Source organism: Anolis carolinensis, chromosome 2 (genome assembly GCF_035594765.1).
Source record: "Anolis carolinensis isolate JA03-04 chromosome 2, rAnoCar3.1.pri, whole genome shotgun sequence".
Lineage (NCBI taxonomy): Eukaryota > Metazoa > Chordata > Lepidosauria > Squamata > Dactyloidae > Anolis > Anolis carolinensis.
The window spans coordinates 285,239,234-285,257,663 of NC_085842.1; the positions used below are offsets into that span (position 1 = coordinate 285,239,234).

The window sequence follows — 18,430 nt, forward strand, 5'->3', positions numbered from 1 at the left end:
TATTCACTTACTATGTTCCTATTCAGTCTATGGATATTCTGTAGTTGAGACTAATACTATAAAACATCTATAAAATTATTTTGGAATAAACTTGTAAGATTGTGTTCAGTGTTGAAGGTCTTTGTATTATTCTATAATTACTAATCAATAAATGACAGTCTTGTCAGAGGCCACACTAGAGAGTTTCATTCACACACTATCTTGACTTAACAAGCTAAGATAAGGATGGTGGTTCTTTTCTCTTCCTTTCTTGTTTTACTATGAGTAATCCAGGATGTCTTCAGTTATTCATAGTTCTGTGGTTTGGATGGATGCAATAGGGAGCTCTATAGTCAAACTTCGAAACAACCCAAGATCTAAAATCATGTTTTGACATTTTTTGAAGAGGGTAACGTTATGATCTTGATAATCATTGCTTTCCTGGTTTGGATGCAATCGGGAATTCTCAGGTGAGATTTTCCTGGGTTAATTTTGGCATTCCTAGGATGATGAAAACACTGCAAGAACAACATTTATGAGTATCAGTCTGTTTTATATTTCTGCTTGTGAGGCTATATATGTCTGGACAAAAAGATATGATCTAAAATTGAATAATCTATTTTAAATCTCTAAAATTCTGATTAGAGTCTTTGTGATGTAGAGGTTTGAATGTTAGACTAGGACTGAAGGAGACAAAGTTTTGAATCCCTGCTCAGCCATGGAAACTCACTGAGTGGCCTTAGGCAAATCACATTCCTTCAGCCTCAGAGGAAAGCAATGATGAACCTCCTTTAAATAACAAATCTTTCCAAGAAAACACTATGATTAGTTAGCCCTAGGATCACCAAACATTGGGAATGACTTGAAGGTTCACAATAGGCACAGCATTCTGATTGTATTTAGCAGTGGTCTTATTTTTGTTAAAAAAATACTTCTCTATTATATGCGGAGCTATTCTAAGCTCTATGACATAAAGATAAACAGTGCATTATTTTAAGTATATGGAGCTAAAGTACAATTGACCACGCTTTCATGAACATGTGTCTATTTTGACATTTTTGGCAATGTGACATAGAATCAAATAATAATACATAATGAGATAATGAACCATCATGGCATTCAAGTTTGGGTTCCCAAAGTCAGTCTGTTCTTCCAGTGCAGTGAAAAGGAAAAGATTTTCTGACTGCTATAAATATAGATTCTAGGAAAGGAAGAATTTAGCAGAAAGGGTGAAAATGTTACTGAACTATATTTCTGGTTTCTGCTCTAGGTTTGGCATAGACAGAACACAGAATGACATAGTTTCTCATATCATTTAGAATTTGCAATGTTTCCAAGAAGGAGAGGCTCTTACCTTGTCACACAGCCCCCGGCGTTGCTCCGCTTCACAGATGGGCTTGGGGAATCTGGCACCCCACGACCCACATCACCCGGATCCTGATGAGGGCGATCATATGCTGGGAAGCGTGAGCACAGGGCTTTCCCCCATGGAGTCCTCCCGTGTTGCCCTGGTGGTGGCATGCACCAGCTCCACCTTCCTTCACCCACGGAGCCATGCCGACGTTATCTGATGGGAGCCGCTGGCTCTTTGGGTGACCTGGGCTAAAATCGGCACATGCTGCTGATTTTGGACCTTTGTGACGGGCCTCTAGCTTTTGGACTTTCCTAACTCTTAATGGTTGTGTGTGTTGAAAGGATTGTATAAAAGTGAAGAATATATATGAGAGAAGAGACTTCACATAAGTCCAAGCTCTCAGTTCAATTAATTTCTCACAAAAAAAAAGATAGAGGCAGGCATCCTGCTACTTTCCTGAAGTTTAGAGGACAGAATAAGTAAGAGGGGTGTGCCTATGAGTAATGAAACAAACTCATTACCAGTATAAGCCAGAATGGTGTATTGGTTTGAACACTGGACTCCACCTCTGGAGATTAGGATTTGAATCCCTCCTTGGCTTTGGAATTCACTGGGTGACCTTCGCGGCAAGTCTCTCAGTCTCAGGGGAAGGCAATAATGGCAAACTTTCTCTGAACAAATCTTGCCAACAAAACCCTGTGATAGTTTCATTTTAGGATTGCTATAGGTCAGAAATGATGTGAAAGCACACAACAACAACAAAAACAGCAACAGTTTAATTGCTATTGTTTAATCATTGATCATAAGAACTGCTTGGAACTATTTACCTGACAAGTCACTTTTTTTTTTATAAATAAGAACATTCCAATGGTATTTAAAATAAAATAATATAATGCCTATATTGTGTTTTTCTGTATGGCAGCCCAAAGCATTTTTGGTCACTAAGGCAGGCACAATCTTGGGGGACTAGATAGTGAGACTGCCCCAGTTTCTGCTAGAATTCTCAATAACTTTAAATGCCATTGACCATGGTATCCTTCTAAGCTACCTTGCTGGTATGTGAGTTGAAGGCACTGCTTTACTGGAGCAAACCCAGGAGGTGGTACTGCTGGGAATCCTACTCAACCTGATCTTGTTCTGTCCTTGAGTAGCGTAACATAAATATGAAATAACTGGGAGATATTGTCTGGCGTTTTGGGGTTCAGTGCCATGAAATCTAACTTTATTACTCCTTTCCTTCAGTAATGGACTGGATGAGGGCAAACTGAAATATAATCAAGGTGTTTCTGATTAGCTGAAAAGCAATTTAGGGAACAGGGCTTTCACCTTGTATTGGAGAGGATTACATTCCCACCCAGGATGCAGATCCACACCTTGGGATTCAAATATGAGCTCAGAAACTGCAGTTTCAGTAGTGGCTATTAGTGCATTTCCAAAGTTAAAGGTGGTGAACTATAACCATTCCTTGAAGTTTAAGTTATTGCCATGCCTTAGTTACAGCCCAGTTGGATTACTGTAATGTACTGTATATGGGACTGCCTTGGATAGGTGTTTGGAAACTTCGGATGGTCCAAAGAGCTGCAACCAGATTGCTAACTGAGGCTGGCTACAGGGAAAACACAATTCCCTTGTTGCAACAGCTTTACTGGCTGCTTGTCACAATTCAAAGAGTTGGTTTTGGCATATAAAGCACTATATGACTTTGGTCTAGATTGTTTGAAGGATCATGTTCTCCCATATGAAGCAGTATATGCATTGAGATCTGCTAGGGAGTCTCTACTCTCTGTCCCATCACCCCCACAGGTACATCTGTTGGGAACACAGGAAAGGGCTTTGCAGTGGCTGACCCAGGCTCTGTTACTCCCTTCCTAGAGAAGTTAGCATGGCATTCTATTTATTTACTTTTGCAAAAAATGAAAAACTTTTCTCTATAGGGCATTTGATGAGTGAGTGTATCACTCCCATCCCAACACAGCTGGATATTGCTAATTTTTGTGCTGGTGTGTCTGTATGTGCTTAATGATATGTTTTTAATCTTTTAATTTTTTAAAATAAAGTTTTATTTTAACTTTTGTATCGTGTGAATTTTAATGGATTTTTTTTATTTGTTGAAAGCATCTGTCACTCATGAAGCAAGAAAAAAGCAGGATAGAAATACAGATAATAATACAGAACCAGAATAGTTTATACGGTTAGGTGGATCTGTAGTTAAGTCAGTGGTTCTCAACCTGTGGGTCCCCAGGTGATTTGGCCTACAACTCCCAGAAATCCCAGCCAGTTTACCAGCAGTCAGCATTTCTTGAAGTTAAAGGCCAAAACATTTGGAGACCCACAGGTTGAGAACCACTGGGTTAAGAAGCATTAGATTCTCACCAATGCTTCCTCTTTATCCTGGAAAGAAGTGGTGAGTGGAGTGCCACAAGGTTCCTTCCTGGGCCCGGTTCTGTTCAACATCTTTATTAATGGCTTAGATCAGTGATTCCCTAGTGGGCACTACCACCCACGGTGGGCGCTGGAGCCTCTTCCCAAGTGCCGGCGACAGGACTGAGCACCTGAGGCACCTGTTAGGACACACAGGGGGCGGAGCTAGAGCAGTGGGTGTGGCTTCTTCCCAAGAGCCCGAGACAGGGCTGAGAATCTTTGCCTCTCCTGAGGCACTTGTTGGGACACAGAGGGCGGAGCTGGGGAACGAGGTGGGGCCTCCTTCCAAGAGCCCGAGACAGGGCTGAGCCTCTATACCTCTCCTGAGAGGCCTTTTAGAACTGAAGGGCGGGGCTAGGGGCAGTGGTGGGGCCTCTTCCAAAGAGCACGAGACAGGGCTGAGCCTCTGTATACCTCCCCTGAGGCGCTTGTTAGAACATGGGGCGGAGTATAGAGGTTCAGCCCTGTCAGTCACTTGGGAAGAGGCCCCGCCCCCTGTGTCCTGGCATCGCAGGACAGGAATAGAAGCTCAACCCTGCCTCAGAGCTCGTAACTCCGCCCATCCCAGTCCTGGCCGCCCATTTGTGGCCCCACCCACCTCCCCTCGCAACCCTGCATCTTGGACTAGGGGAGAGGCTCAGCCCCACCCTTTTGAGCAGGAGCCACGCCCACCCCTCTAAGCCACGCCCGCCTTTCCAGGGAACCACTGGCTTAGATGAAGGGTTAGAAGGCATGATCATCAAGTTTGCAGACAACACAAAATTGGGAGGGATAGCTAATACTTTTACTAGCAGGCTTATGTTTGGCCTGTGGGGGAGCGTGATTGGGAAACTATGTTTTTAATCTGTTTTATTGCATTTATATGTTTTAACTGTTTTATAATTTGAAATGTTGCATTTATTATTTGTATGTATAACGCGGCCATAGTCTATTTTGCCATAGCCTGTAAGCTGCTCTGAGTCCCCTTTGGGGTGAGAAGAGCAGGGTATAAATATAGTAAATAAATAAATACTCCAGAAGACAGGAGCAGAATCCAAAACGATCTTAACACATTAGACAGATTGGTCAAAACTAACAAAATGAAGTTCAACAAGAGCAAATGCAAGATACTCCACTTAGAAAAAAATGAAATGCAAATATACAGAATGGGGGACACCTGGCTCAACAGCAGTTTGTGTGAAAAAGATCTGGAAATTCTCATAGACAACAAATTAAACATAATCCAGCAATGTGTTGCGGCAGCTAAAAAAGCCAATGGAATTTTGGCTTGCATAAATAGAAGCGAAGTCGTGCTACCCCTCTATTCTGCCGTGGTCAGACCACACCTGGAATACTGTGTCCAATTCTGGGCATCACAATTTAAGTTAAATGTTGACAAGCTGGAATGTGTCCAGAGGAGGAAGACTAAAATAATCAAGGGTCTGGAGAACAAGCTCTATGAGGAGTAGCTTAAAGAGCTGGGCATGTTTAGCCTGCAGAAGAGAAGGCTGAGAGCAGACATGATGACCATGCATAAATATGTGAGGAGAAGTCATAGGGAGGAGGGAGCAAACTTGTTTTCTGCTGCCCTGGAGACTAGGATGTGGAACAATGGCTTCAAATTACAGGAAAGGAGATTCCACCTGAACATTAGGAAGAACCTCCTAACTGTGAGAGCTGTTCGGCAGTGGAAGTCTCTGATCTGGAGTGTGGTGGAGTCTCCTTCTTTGGAGGCTTTTAAACAGAGGCTGGGTGGCCATCTATTGGGAGTGCTTGATACAATTTTCCTGCTTCTTGGCAGGGGGTTGGACTTGATGGCCCATGAGGTCTCTTCCAACTCCATGATTCTATGTGTGTATAAAATAATTCTTATGGTACTGTTGCCTGTCTTTATTACATGACGTATAATCTCAAAAGCATAGAAAAATTAAAATGATGAGTATTCTTGTTCACAATGTGTGTGCATGCATGTGTGCACACACCTCCAAGGTTTTTGTTGAGTCATGGCTACCCATGAATTTCATGGTGTTTACTTGGACAAAAAATATTCAGAGGTAATTTTGCTATTTCTTCCTCTGAAAAGTACAATATCTGATATTTATTTATGGTCTTCCATCTAAGTATTAATGAGAATTGACTTTGTTTAGTTTCCAGGGTTAGATGGTACCCTTAAGATATTTATTTACCTGGATTAGGGTAATGTTTAGCCTTAGGACTAATTTGAGAACTAACATAATGTTTAAAATTGATAAGATGCCAAAAGATTGTAGTCAGAATAAGAGATACTACTCATGACAATGACCTGTATAATAATAGTCAGGAAAAGATTGACATTAAGCAAGTTATCTATGTTCATGTTTATTTAAGGGATAAGGCTGAAAAGTTAACCGTGGATGCTTAAAAGTGTAAACCCTATTGAAATAAAAGAGAATAGCATATGAGCGAATATGGTTAGAATTGAGCTATAAAGGTATAACATTTGTTTTTGTTACATTTTCAAATAGTCTGTAATAGTGTCCATAGCCAATAACTATGAGAAAACTCAATAACAAAGTTCTAGGAAATAAGTGAATGCACAATTAAAATTGAGATTGAAAGTAGTAGCAACATGTAAAATAGCATTCATTTGACATATTTTGAGTTTTTGTTTAAGAACAGTATAAGTTACCTTTATCAGTTTTTTGTCCTCTGTGATTCTAGGGAATATTGCAGAATTTCCACAGTTAAATTCTAAATTTAGTTCATTTCCCATGTGCATAATTCATCTATGAAGTTTACATTGGCTGGAACGTATATTCAATTTAAAACTGGCTCTCTAACAGTCTGTCCCATATCAACAAAGTTCACATGTGCAGTAGCAGCTGAGTGGCTCATAGGTGCTCTTAAGTGTTGCTTGAATCCTTTTTTGCATTAAGACTGCATGAAGAGCTATTTTCCTGAACTATGATATCACAATGGAAAGATGAGGATCACTAAAGCAGGCTTACTGTGTTTACTTCTGCACTCCTGGTATCAACCAGAAACACCTGAATCTAGTCTACAAAGAGCTGAAAAAAATTATTAATTATTCCTGTGGTTGATAGTAGGCCAAATGAGGGTGTATATTGTTTTAAAATGCCTGTACCTTACTCATACTTCAATTAAAATTTTGTTTGCTTAAAATGGCAACAATACCTATCTTGTATGTAATGGCGAAAGAACAGATTCCCCCCATTTGCAGCACTACTTTGAAGTCCCTTCCTCCTTGTTTTCACAGCTGCTTTGCACATAAAACCAACTCTGCATAAAAGCCTCTCTTAAATAGTGATTTGGCTCACTATAATGAAATTAGTGTGTCTTGCAGTATGAACCGCAGGCTGTAGATTTGTTCCTCCTAGCATGCTTATTCTTCAGATTTAAAGTGTAATCCATGAATCACTTAAGCCACTAAGTGCACAAGCACCAGCTTGAGTTGTTTGTCTCCATTCTTTACTTCATAACATTTATAGTATTTCCCAAGCTATTGGGAGCACGTTTTTCTTTCCAAACCTCCATATTCCTCCACAATTGATAGTTTTGGTGGCAAAAGGAGCAAGTGCATTATATTTTTGAATTTTGTTACATTTTGCCTGAAACCAAGGTTTTGGTTCAGGTCAATAAAATAAAATAAAAGGTAGACATAATGGACACTATACTGACTTGCTTTTCTGCTATGATGGATTAATATAATCATACTATTGATACTTTTAGCATTAAAATATTAGGACATAAAAGTCTCCATATATGTAGAAACAGGAATAAGGATTTACAAAAAATAAATGAAACATTAGTAAATGTAATTAGATGATAAGGGTGTGTGTGTTAAATCTTTTTAAAGCATCTGTTATTTTGTTCTACACTAACTACCTTCATGCTGCTAGATTTCTTCCTTTCTAACATGTTCAGCTACCTATCTCAGAGCTTGGATTATGAGATGTTGGGACTTTGCAGGCATAGCCACTACAAAGAAACAACTTCTAAAACATATGTGGGAAAACTGCTGTCCTATGAGTCAGAGTTAGCCCATAAAGCTTCCTTCTGTGGTTCTGTTTCCCATGCAGCAATTAGATTTCAAAAAAGAGGTTACATTTTTGCAAATGTGTTCTCCCTTCCTGCCCCCATGTCATCCAGTTGCTGAGCTGAGAGTGATTTTCAGGATGGCACAAACTGGAGAGGGACAAATCCTTCCCCACTTATGATGCTTTCTGGCATAAGGCAGTTCAAGTTTAGGAAAATATCCTGTTTACTTGAAATATAATTGCTTCTTGAAGGTGATTGGGATAGTCTTGAATTGGGGGAAGGAATAACAGCTGTGAGGAAGACGAGGGAAAGGAGAGAGAATGGGGAAGAGAAAAGAGAAATAAAAATGGAATGAACATGTGCACATTATGGAGTGTACTGAGAAATGTTTGAATGCAAGGACTGTGGAGTGGGTAGGTGACTTTGAGGCATTGTATAAGAAGGAAGAGAAACTAAAAGTATACAGGTGTATGTCTGGGAGAAAAGGAGTGTGTGTTGACATACAGCCTCCAACAAGGTGTCTTACAAGGACAGAAGTGTAGATGGCCATTGGGCAATAATCCAACTTTGATTCTGTCATACTCCCTTGAAAGGAAATTTGGCCCTCAGGGGACAACCCTCCTTCTTTCTTAACAAGTTGCCGTATTAATATTGATTATTATTTCAAAGGTTAGAATGAAAAGGATTAGGCTACCATATTGAGATTTACAAGAATGGACCAAGCAGCACCTCATGCAGAAGATGCTTAGTATTTCAACAGATTCTAGTGACATTTTTCCTCATTGGAGTGTTGAATTAGCTTTTTGTATATTAAAATGTATAGAAGTTGTTGAAGTGCCTAACATCATCCCATTGAGATGTTGCTCAGTTAGTTTCTGTAGAAATTACTAGGAACTTCTTTGTTCTGAAGTCAAATTCAGGTAGCTCTGCAATTATTCTATATTTGATTCTTGCCCAAATTCCTTTCAACTTCTTCCAATTTTTTAAATGAAGAACCTCTGAATTTTTTTTTTTTACAAAGTATGGCATGCATGTTGGCTCTTGCTGGGACATTCCTTTCCCTGAATAAATTACTTTTCAATTTAGGTCAAATAATATTTTGAGTTCTATTATGTGTTGACACAGTGGGAAATTTGTTCACATTGTTACATTCAGGGGAGGGGTATAAGTCTTTCTTTTGTTTAGTGGAAATGTTTTGACTTGTTTGTTCTCTTGTTGATTCAGATCAGGAGATGAACGTTATCTCTATTTGAAGACAAAAAAAATAAAACATTGATACCTAATTTGAAAATTCTTAAGGATTCTTCAGGGGACAATAGGGGAATGCACAAATGGTTTAAGTGTGATTGGAATTCCATTTCAAGTATAGCTAATGTTCAAGTGCTGATAAAGTTATCCTTACTAATCCCAGTCTGATAATCCTCATGTAAGAAGAGGTGGTCACTGTTTATCTCTTTTTCTAAAACAGCTAAGCAATGTATAGTCCTTTAGATTCTAAATTACAGCTTTCATATACGTAGTTCTAGTCAGCAAAGCTGATGGTAGTCCAACACTTCTGGAGGGCTGTACCTTACCTCCTCCTTTCATAAGTTTTTAGAATGGAGAACTACATGAACACTAGAAATTTGGTAAAGATTTGAACTGTGACTTTATGCAGAATTGGGCACTTATTCCTCTTCCCTGTCAGTCCCAGATGAATCCCAATACAGCTTGAGTATTCCTTATCTAAAATACTAACAAGATAGATATATTGGAGATAGGACCCAGGTCTAATTATGGAATTCATTTATATTTCACATATACCTTATACACATTAGCCTGAAGGTAATTTTACAGTATTTTAAATAAATTTGTGCCTGAAACAACATTTGTGTACATTGAACCACCAGAAAGCTAAGGTGTTAACTCTCTCAACCACTCTTATGGGAAAGGTTTTGTATTACTTTGTTTTTCAGAATTCCAGAAAAGGGATGCTCAAACTGTATTTTAAATAGGGAAACTATTTGTATGTATGCATTTCTATTTTCAAGTTTGTCCATTACATGAATGGAAATTAGTATGGTAGAACCTTCCCAATAAAAGAAAGTCATGTTGATGTTGTACAACCCTGTGCTGAAAAATAAATGATCAGAATCTGAATTTTCTGGACTGCTACACGTAGTTCTGGGGGACTAGGATACATACTCCTCCTATTCCATGGGAATAAAGACATTCACATAAGCAAAAATAATAGAAAGTTGCGGAAAAACGAATGCACAGTGTTCCACAAATTGTAGAAAGGCAAATATGAAGAGTGGTGGAAATCACTGTGTAATGATGTTGACTCCTCTGACGACTGACACCATGAAAGGTAGACATTCAGAGAGAGGAGAAATACCTCCTGAGAAGCTTTTGAATTCAAAATCAAATTTTCTTTGAATTAACATTGATTTTGTTTTGATTTCTGACTGCTTACTCTCAGGAATCTAACTCAATGCTGTTTAAAGCAAAATAAAACAAACTCAACCACTGATAGTTAATTAGGTACTCACTTTATTGTTGGTTTAACCCTCTTATGTTTCCTAGAGCTGCTCAATGCACATTAGTAATTATCCTGGCTGATCTATCAAAATGTGCTTCAGAACCTTTAACAAGGGGTAAACTTTTAAAATACTGTAGTAGATATTCTGTATATATCTGCATTTTTGAGACGTTGCTAAATCTTTCTCCATAGCAAGAAAATAGCTGTGTAAGTAGTTAATACAGGCAGTCCCTGAGTTACAAACATCAACTTACAAATGAGTTACAGTTAAGGAAGGCGGGCGGGCTGTGAGACAACAGGAAGTGAGAGAAATTTAGCCCCCAGAAGAGAAATTCACTCCTGAAAGAGTACCTGTTTCAACTAACATACAAATTTAATTTAAGAACAAAGCTACACAACCTATCTTGTTGGTAATTTGGGACTGCCTGTATAATAATTTTAAATATACTGTTTTAATTTAATTTGCAGAAGCCAAGAAAGTAGAGTCATTTTTCTTTGAATGATGTTCAATTTGAAGGGAAATCCAAGGATACTCCTAAACTTTTTGAACATCCTCAAAAGAATGGAAACATGTTAGAAAAAAATTATGTAATAACTTTGTTGTTAGTCATAGTATCAGTATGGAATTAATGCTTTGAGCCTTTTTGTTAGCTGCAACAGTAGAATTCTACTAGATTTATTGGACTGAAGCCAGAGTAATCAGGATTGGGTATGGATGTTTGGGTGGGTGGGAGAGTCAGCAGTCTGAGTGTGAAGGAGGTCTGTAATAACAACAACAACATTATTTTTGTATCGCACCTCCATCCCCCCTGAAGGGACTTGGGGCAGCTTACATGGGGATAAACCCAATCAACATAGTTAAAATATAACACAATAAAGTTCCTACAACAACATCATAAAACAATATAAAACAACATCATATAATACAGATAACCATCGAACAAACAACCAATGGCCTGATATAATAAACAGCTTCTGGACTTGGGTGGGCGGACAGGTGCAAATCTGTTGGTTAGAGGAGTTTCCTGGAAAAGTGAAAGGAGGGAGTCATTTAAAGAGTTTGAAGAGGAGTCGAACAAGGGCAGTGTCTGGGACTGGGATTGATGTTCAACTTGGGCAGGGGTTATGGCCGTTGATGGAATATCTAAACCCTTTTCTAATGTTTCTGTATTCTCTCTTAATGTGATTTAGAAGGAGCAATACGAAAGTAATGCTCTTGTGGTAAGTGCCCTAAATATCATTTTACATAGAAATGGTTGATTGTGGGGCCACATATTCCCCCCTATATTACAATAATTGGAGGTGTTGTAGTGGTATACTGCATTCTGATCCTATTCAAATGCAGAGAGGAAGGGTTGTGAATAAACTTGTCTCACATTGCTAATTGCATCTCACAAGAGAGCACTTCCTCTTAGTTGAGAACCATAGCTTTTGATAAAACTAGCTTAAAATGTGTATTACACAGCTTGCCTGTCTGTGGTTTTGGTGTATTAAATGCAAATATGCTTATTATGGGAGATTTAGAAGTCATACCTCATTCTCTTAAACAGGCAGAATTCAGAAATGTTCAGAAATGTTAGTTAAGGCTTTTGATAGGATGTGCATTCTGTTGGGCATCCCTGAATGGGTAATGTCTGTTGACATTTGGGTTTCCAGTAAATGTTTCACTCTGATCCTCATCCTTTACAAAGCTTTTTTGTTCATCTCCCAACCCTGAAAATCAGATTTAAATGAGGAATTAATTCAACTGACGTAGAATAAATGAATGGGAATAGGAAAAGAGTTCTGAATATACAGTACTCCAGGGTTTGTAGCCACTTTTAATGTGTTCACTATCCCTATCCCTTAGAGGGAGGATCTTTGCTGTTTCTAAAATCACGATTAATTTTTTAGCAACTAGTTGATATTTTAAACCATAGCGTCTACCATATTTCCAGAAACATATACAGTAGAGTCTCACTTAACCAAGCTAAACGGGCCGGCAGAAGCTTGGATAAGCGAATATCTTGGATAGTAAGGAGGGATTAAGGAAAAGCCTATTAAACATCAAATTAGGTTATGATTTACAAATTAAGCACCAAAACATCATGTTATACAACAAATTTGTCAGAAAAAGTAGTTCAATACGCAGTAATGTTATGTTGTAATTACTATATTTACGAATTTAGCACCAAAATATCACGATATATTCAAAACATTTACTACAAAAATGGCTTGGATAATCCAGAAGCTTGGATAAGCGAGGCTTGGATAAGTGAGACTCTACTGTATACATATTGTGCTGGGTTTTCTGAATCTCAATTTTCCATATTGATTGTTGTAAGTAGTTAAAATTCAACATATGTGGTCTGTAAATACAGTAGGAAAATAACTTGCTTTGTTATTGTTTTGTGAGCGTAGGGCCCGTCTACATTGCCCTTTAATGCAATTTAAAATTAGATTATACGGCAGTGTAGATGGAGCCTAAAAAAACCCTTGGATCGTGTCCACTTTCTTTTGAGTTTACTGGGAAATCAGTGAGGTAAGGCTTGATATTTGAACAGTAGTTTAATGGCAACGTATTGTTACTCAAGTGTAAAGTATACAGCTTGAAGAATGTATCTAAGTTTAAATGCACCTGTAGTTAGATATGTAATATATGAGACTCTATCATGAATTTAATGAAAGATAGCCAGAAAAATGTAGTTCCAATTGTTTGCTTCTATCGTTGTCATTACTTATATAAACAAACTGCAGATTTGCTGCATATTGTGTATACTTTGAGATAAAATTTGTGAATTGCGTGAATGTTTGTCAACTTTTCTGCATTTTCTGTGATCACTTTAGATGAGCTGAATTACTGTTTTATGACAGTAAAATTGTTGCACTGGTGATTCATTGATTCAGATGACTGTGTTGTAAAAAAGGGGGGAAATGCAGGGAGCATGACTCTAATGTTCTGTTTCAGAACTAAAATTATTACATCGTTTGTTAGAACATTGGGATAATGTACACAATAGTTTTTCTAATAAATAAGGTGAAAATGTGGATTTCGAGGTTACCTGTTTGTGAAAAATTAGTATAAGGGAAATCAGGATAATCATCAGTATGGTAGTTAGTACTTTCTTTTCTTTAGTGGGGATTCCTACTTCATATAAGCCTATCAAGTAGCAACAAATCTCCACAAGATTATGTATAGTTTGGATTGAAAAACTAAGTTCTGCATTTGAGTTGATTGATTGTCTTTTGTTAAGTGGGTAGGCTGTGTACAAGGAGTGGATGAAGCTCTCTGACTAATTACCCATAGATCCCTGCAGGTGATCAGTTCAGACTTCTGGCAAGAGTGTTTAATATATGTGGCTCCACTCACCTCCCATCTAGCTTGCTGGATTAGCTGGGAGGGAAAACAGGGTGACACAAAAAGTGACAGAAAAAAAGGTAGACTGTTCATTTCTTGCTTTGGCACAATGTATTACTGGCTTCTGCCAACTGCTAGCATGTGACCCCTTGCAGATAGCTTCCTAGGAGACAAAGAATTTGACAGAACTAAAAGATTTTTCTACCCCGTTTCTGAGTTCACTGTTTCCTACAGATTGGGTTTATATAGCCAGAAGAAATGATTGCTGAGTTCGTTACCTCAGGTGACTAGGTATATAGCTGTGCAGAGTTTAAAGGTGACTTTTAATTTGAATTGATATGCTTACGCCATCCATAGTGGTAGGATGCTGGATTCTTGACTATAGTGGGGCCAAGGTTGAAGGCTAGAGCTTTCATTAGCCCCCTAAGAGACATTGGAGGGCTGTTTCTGTTCCCACAAAAATTGTCCCCAAACACTTATAGGGGGCATTGGTGCATTTTCACCATGTTTTGGGAAACTGTAAAATGTGATGAAAATACATCCCACAATTTGGCCATGTGGGAATTTGGTGTCTTTTGGAACAATAATTGCTTCTCCATAAACCCTCTATTTTTGATGCCTGGAAGCCACAAATTTATTTATTTATTTATTTATTTATTATATTTATATCCCACCCATCTCACCCCAAAGGAGACGCAGAGCGGGGCTGCATGTGGCCTATTGGCCCCACTTTTGCCCACTCCTATTCTAAACCATCATCCTATTGCTACTTTCTGGATGGATGTGTTCATGATATCATTATACACACTCTTCTTAAAAGTAATTTATCAATCTTGGAATGCAACCATGCCCTATCAAAAAAGTGGTATTCATTTCATAATGTTCAGTATCTTTTTGGTAGTTAGCCAAGATTCACCAGTCCATCTTCGGTATCTGATTAGAGGGGCTGTGATAGGGAGGTGTTACATTTCAAAATTTACTGTTACACTACAGTTTATATCTGTTTGTTTCTCTAATTCAAACTCGAAACAATAATTCTATGTTAGAAAAAAAATGACAGAACCAACATTTTGTTCCCTTTTTCTTAGCATGTTCCTGATAAAATAGTATGCAATATGAATGTTATGATTTGTAAATTGAATGTCAGATAGTTGTTTTCAAGCTTTAGATAGTCCAGTGAGATACAATAGGGAAAGATGGCTGTATACTTTTGCACAGTTTTTTTGAAATATTTTCTAGAGTTTTTGCTATAGTCCCACAAATCCCAAGTCATAGTGATCAGGGCACTATATCATCATCTCATGTCTTAGGCCCCTACTATACTGCCATATAAAATTCAGATTATCTGCTTTGAACTGGATTATATAGCAGTGTAGACTCATATAATCCAGATCAAAGTAGATAATGTGGATTATCTGTTTTGATAATGCAATTTGATTACCATAAATTGAAACAGATAAGAAGCAGTGGCTAAAAGAAGTTTGTGAAAAACATGAAAGCAGCTGTGAGTTGGTGCAGAGACACAGTGCAAATTTCTGGGAGTGTAATCCTTCTTAGCCACAGGGTGAATATCTTTGATCTATGTATTGATAATCTTATCTGGATTGAATTTCAATTTGTTCAGCATTATTTATTTATTTATTTATTTATTTACAGCATTTATATTCCGCCCTTCTCACCCCGAAGGGGACTCAGGGTGGATCACATTACACATATAGGCAAACATTCAATGCCTTTTAACATAGAACAAAGACAAACAAACATAGGCTCTGAGCGGGCCTCGAACTCATGACCTCCTGGTCAGAGTGATTCATTGCAGTTAATTGCAGCTGGTTTGCTCTCCCGCCTGCGCCACAGCCCGGGCCCAGTGTATCATTACTGATGCCATACACTGGTTTAGAAATAAAACAGCTAAATAAATAAATAAATGATCGTTGTTGGGGGGTTTTTGCACTACAAATAAGACATGTGCAGTGTGTTCGGGTTTTTTTTTTTTTCAAATGATAATTTGGCCCCTCAGCAATCTGAGGGACCATGAACCGGCCCTCCACTTTAAAAGTTTGAGGACCCCTGCAGTAGAGTCTTACTTATCCAACATAAACGGGCTGGCAGAACATTGGATAAGTGAAAATTTTGGATAATAAGGAGGGATTAAGGAAAAGCCTATTAAATGACAAATTACATTATGATTTTACAAATTAAACACCAAAACATCATGTTTTACAACAAATTGACGGAAAAAGCAGTTCAATACACAATAACATTATGTAGTAATTACTGTATTTACGAATTTAGCACCAAATATCACAATGTATTGAAAATATTGACTACAAAAACATTAATTTCTAAAAGGCAAACTGCATTGGATAAGTGAAGGGTGGATAGGCGAGACTCTACTGTACTTAAGGTTACCTATTTCCTGAGTAAGAGCTATTGCAATTGCCTTGCCAACTCTAACAAAAATGAGGGCAAGTCATCTTCTCTGTTCTTCTAATAGAAAAAAGGAAATCTTGGGAAAAATATATTGTTATTCATTGAAATGCTCTTTAAAACAGTGTTTTCCAAGATCATTGTTACATAATTGATTAATACAGCTATAAATGAATTACACTCAAGATGTAATGGTAGTAATATCAATGACCTACTATTTTTGGAATCCACTCTTGCATTTACTTAATGTCTCTTCTGGGTTGTTCCTTTGGTGAAAGAAGAAGCAACGTATTTATAAGTCCTTTGGATTATAGTGATATTGTTCTTTTTTACGTAACACTTCTTACTCTACTGTCTTCTGCATCAAGTGAAATACAGACATATATCTCCCTGACTTTGAGGCTCTTATTTACAGATGCTTTCTAAAAGCACCAATTCCCCCATCCTCCTCATCTGTCCAGCTTGGAGGGTTCTTTTCTTTTAGCAGCATTTGCTTTGGAAAACTGGTGAACAAGGGTTGGAGAAACAAAGACTGTAGTGAGCAGTGCAACACAACTTAAAACAGGGAAAGAGTGGGATTCTACTATGGTCAATCCTACTTTGTCTCATTATGCCTGCCTCTACAACAGAGCATACAGGAACTGCCTCTAGAATCTGTTACTGAGCATGTGTGAATAACAAAATGAAGAGAAAAGGAAAGCAGTTATGTTTGCATCACCAGTTATGCTTAGCCTGTTAAAAAAAGAATAAATCTATATGGAAATCCAAGTAGAGATGGATGGTTTTTGGAAGAAGTATTCAAGTAGTCTCTGGAATATTCAAAAATTTTGCTGAAATATATAGAATTATCTTTTTTCTGGTGCAGGAGCCTACCTCTCCCTATCCCTCCTCTTATTTCTGCATTTGGTTCCAGACTCTCTGTTAAAACAGTAATGTCAGGAACACATCTTCTTTAATAGAGATGTACACATTGAATTTCCTTTACTTGAAATGCTTGGGATCGGAAGTCTTTTGGATTTCAGATTTTTCCCCCAGATTTTAGCATATTTACATATACATAACAAAATATATTTGAGATGGGGCACAACTCTAACACAAACTTAATTTATGTTTCAGATGCACCTGATACATGTAGTCTGAAGGTAATTTTATACACATTTTTAATAATTTGGGGGCATGAAACAAAATTTGTATACATTGAACAATCAGGAAGCAAAGATGCCACTATCTCAAATCCCATATGCACAAGGTTATATATAATTTCCAAGTGAAGGTAGAAGCTATTGATTGTTACTAGTCTCAACTTTTGCTTCCCAATATTTTTAGCTAGAAAGAATAAAGGAATACTCAAATTTCACAGAATACAACATTTAGCGCTTCTAAATCCAATATAATATTAGGTGCAGTTTGTTTGAATAAAATTGATAGTACAGTTTGTTCATTCTCAGAAATAAGTCCTAGAAAAGTGTGTATAAGATTGCAGTACACTTCTAATTTTCATACATATGTGTGCTTAATTGAGAATATAAAATATATCATAACTAAAAGTGCTAAAATAACTCTAGATTGGATGATGGGGACATTTTATTTTTCAAAGGCTGCACTACTTTCATTTAAAAAGAACTTCTTCACCATTATATGATACATGATATACATTAAAGACATACATTATTTTAAAAAGGTAACATATGTATTTGTTTTTGAAGTACAGACAGTCCCAAAGTTATGAACAAGATAGGTTCTGTAGGTTTGTTCTTAAATGGAATTTGTTTGTAAATCAAAACAAGTGCATTTTTCAAGTGTCTCTCCAGCCTAAAATATATCTTTTTTAGCTTAGGAAGGCACATACCCCTGTGGTGTTTGTTTTGCTGTCTATGCCCCTGTTCAGAAAATTTCACCTCACCTTCTGTTCCTGTGATATTTGGATTTTGAAAAATGTGACTTGTTGTGGTAACAAGGATTAGTGAGAAACCTCAGTGGATACACTTTTCCGCCCGATAACTCTTTCAAGGGAGAATTTGCCTTCCTAGGGGTAGATGTCTCTCACTTCCTGTTGTCTCACCCCGTTCTTAACTGCAAATCATTTGTAAGCTGAATGTTTGTAACTCGGGGATTGTCTGTAATTAATTTGTTATAAGAGTTGTGAAGTACCACACGAAACAAGAGGGGTTAATACTGAATGTGGTGTTACAGGCCTATTACACAGTGGGGTGCCACATCCCCTGTCAATTACTAGAATTTGACCTCACACCTTTAAAGGAAAATAAGATTTGTGTTAATTTTATGTTGCTCTAACCCAGTGGTTCTCAACCTGTGAGTCCCCAGGTGTTTGGGCCTACAACTCCCAGAAATCACAGCCAATTTACGAGCT

The 18,430-nt window shown here is 37.7% G+C and overlaps 1 protein-coding gene across 7 annotated transcripts in view; it reads left to right on the forward strand.

The window, feature by feature from the left end:
- ssbp2 (single stranded DNA binding protein 2) overlaps positions 1 to 18,430 on the forward strand; it is a 134,286-nt gene that overhangs the window by 4,981 nt on the left and 110,875 nt on the right. The window lies entirely within an intron of this gene.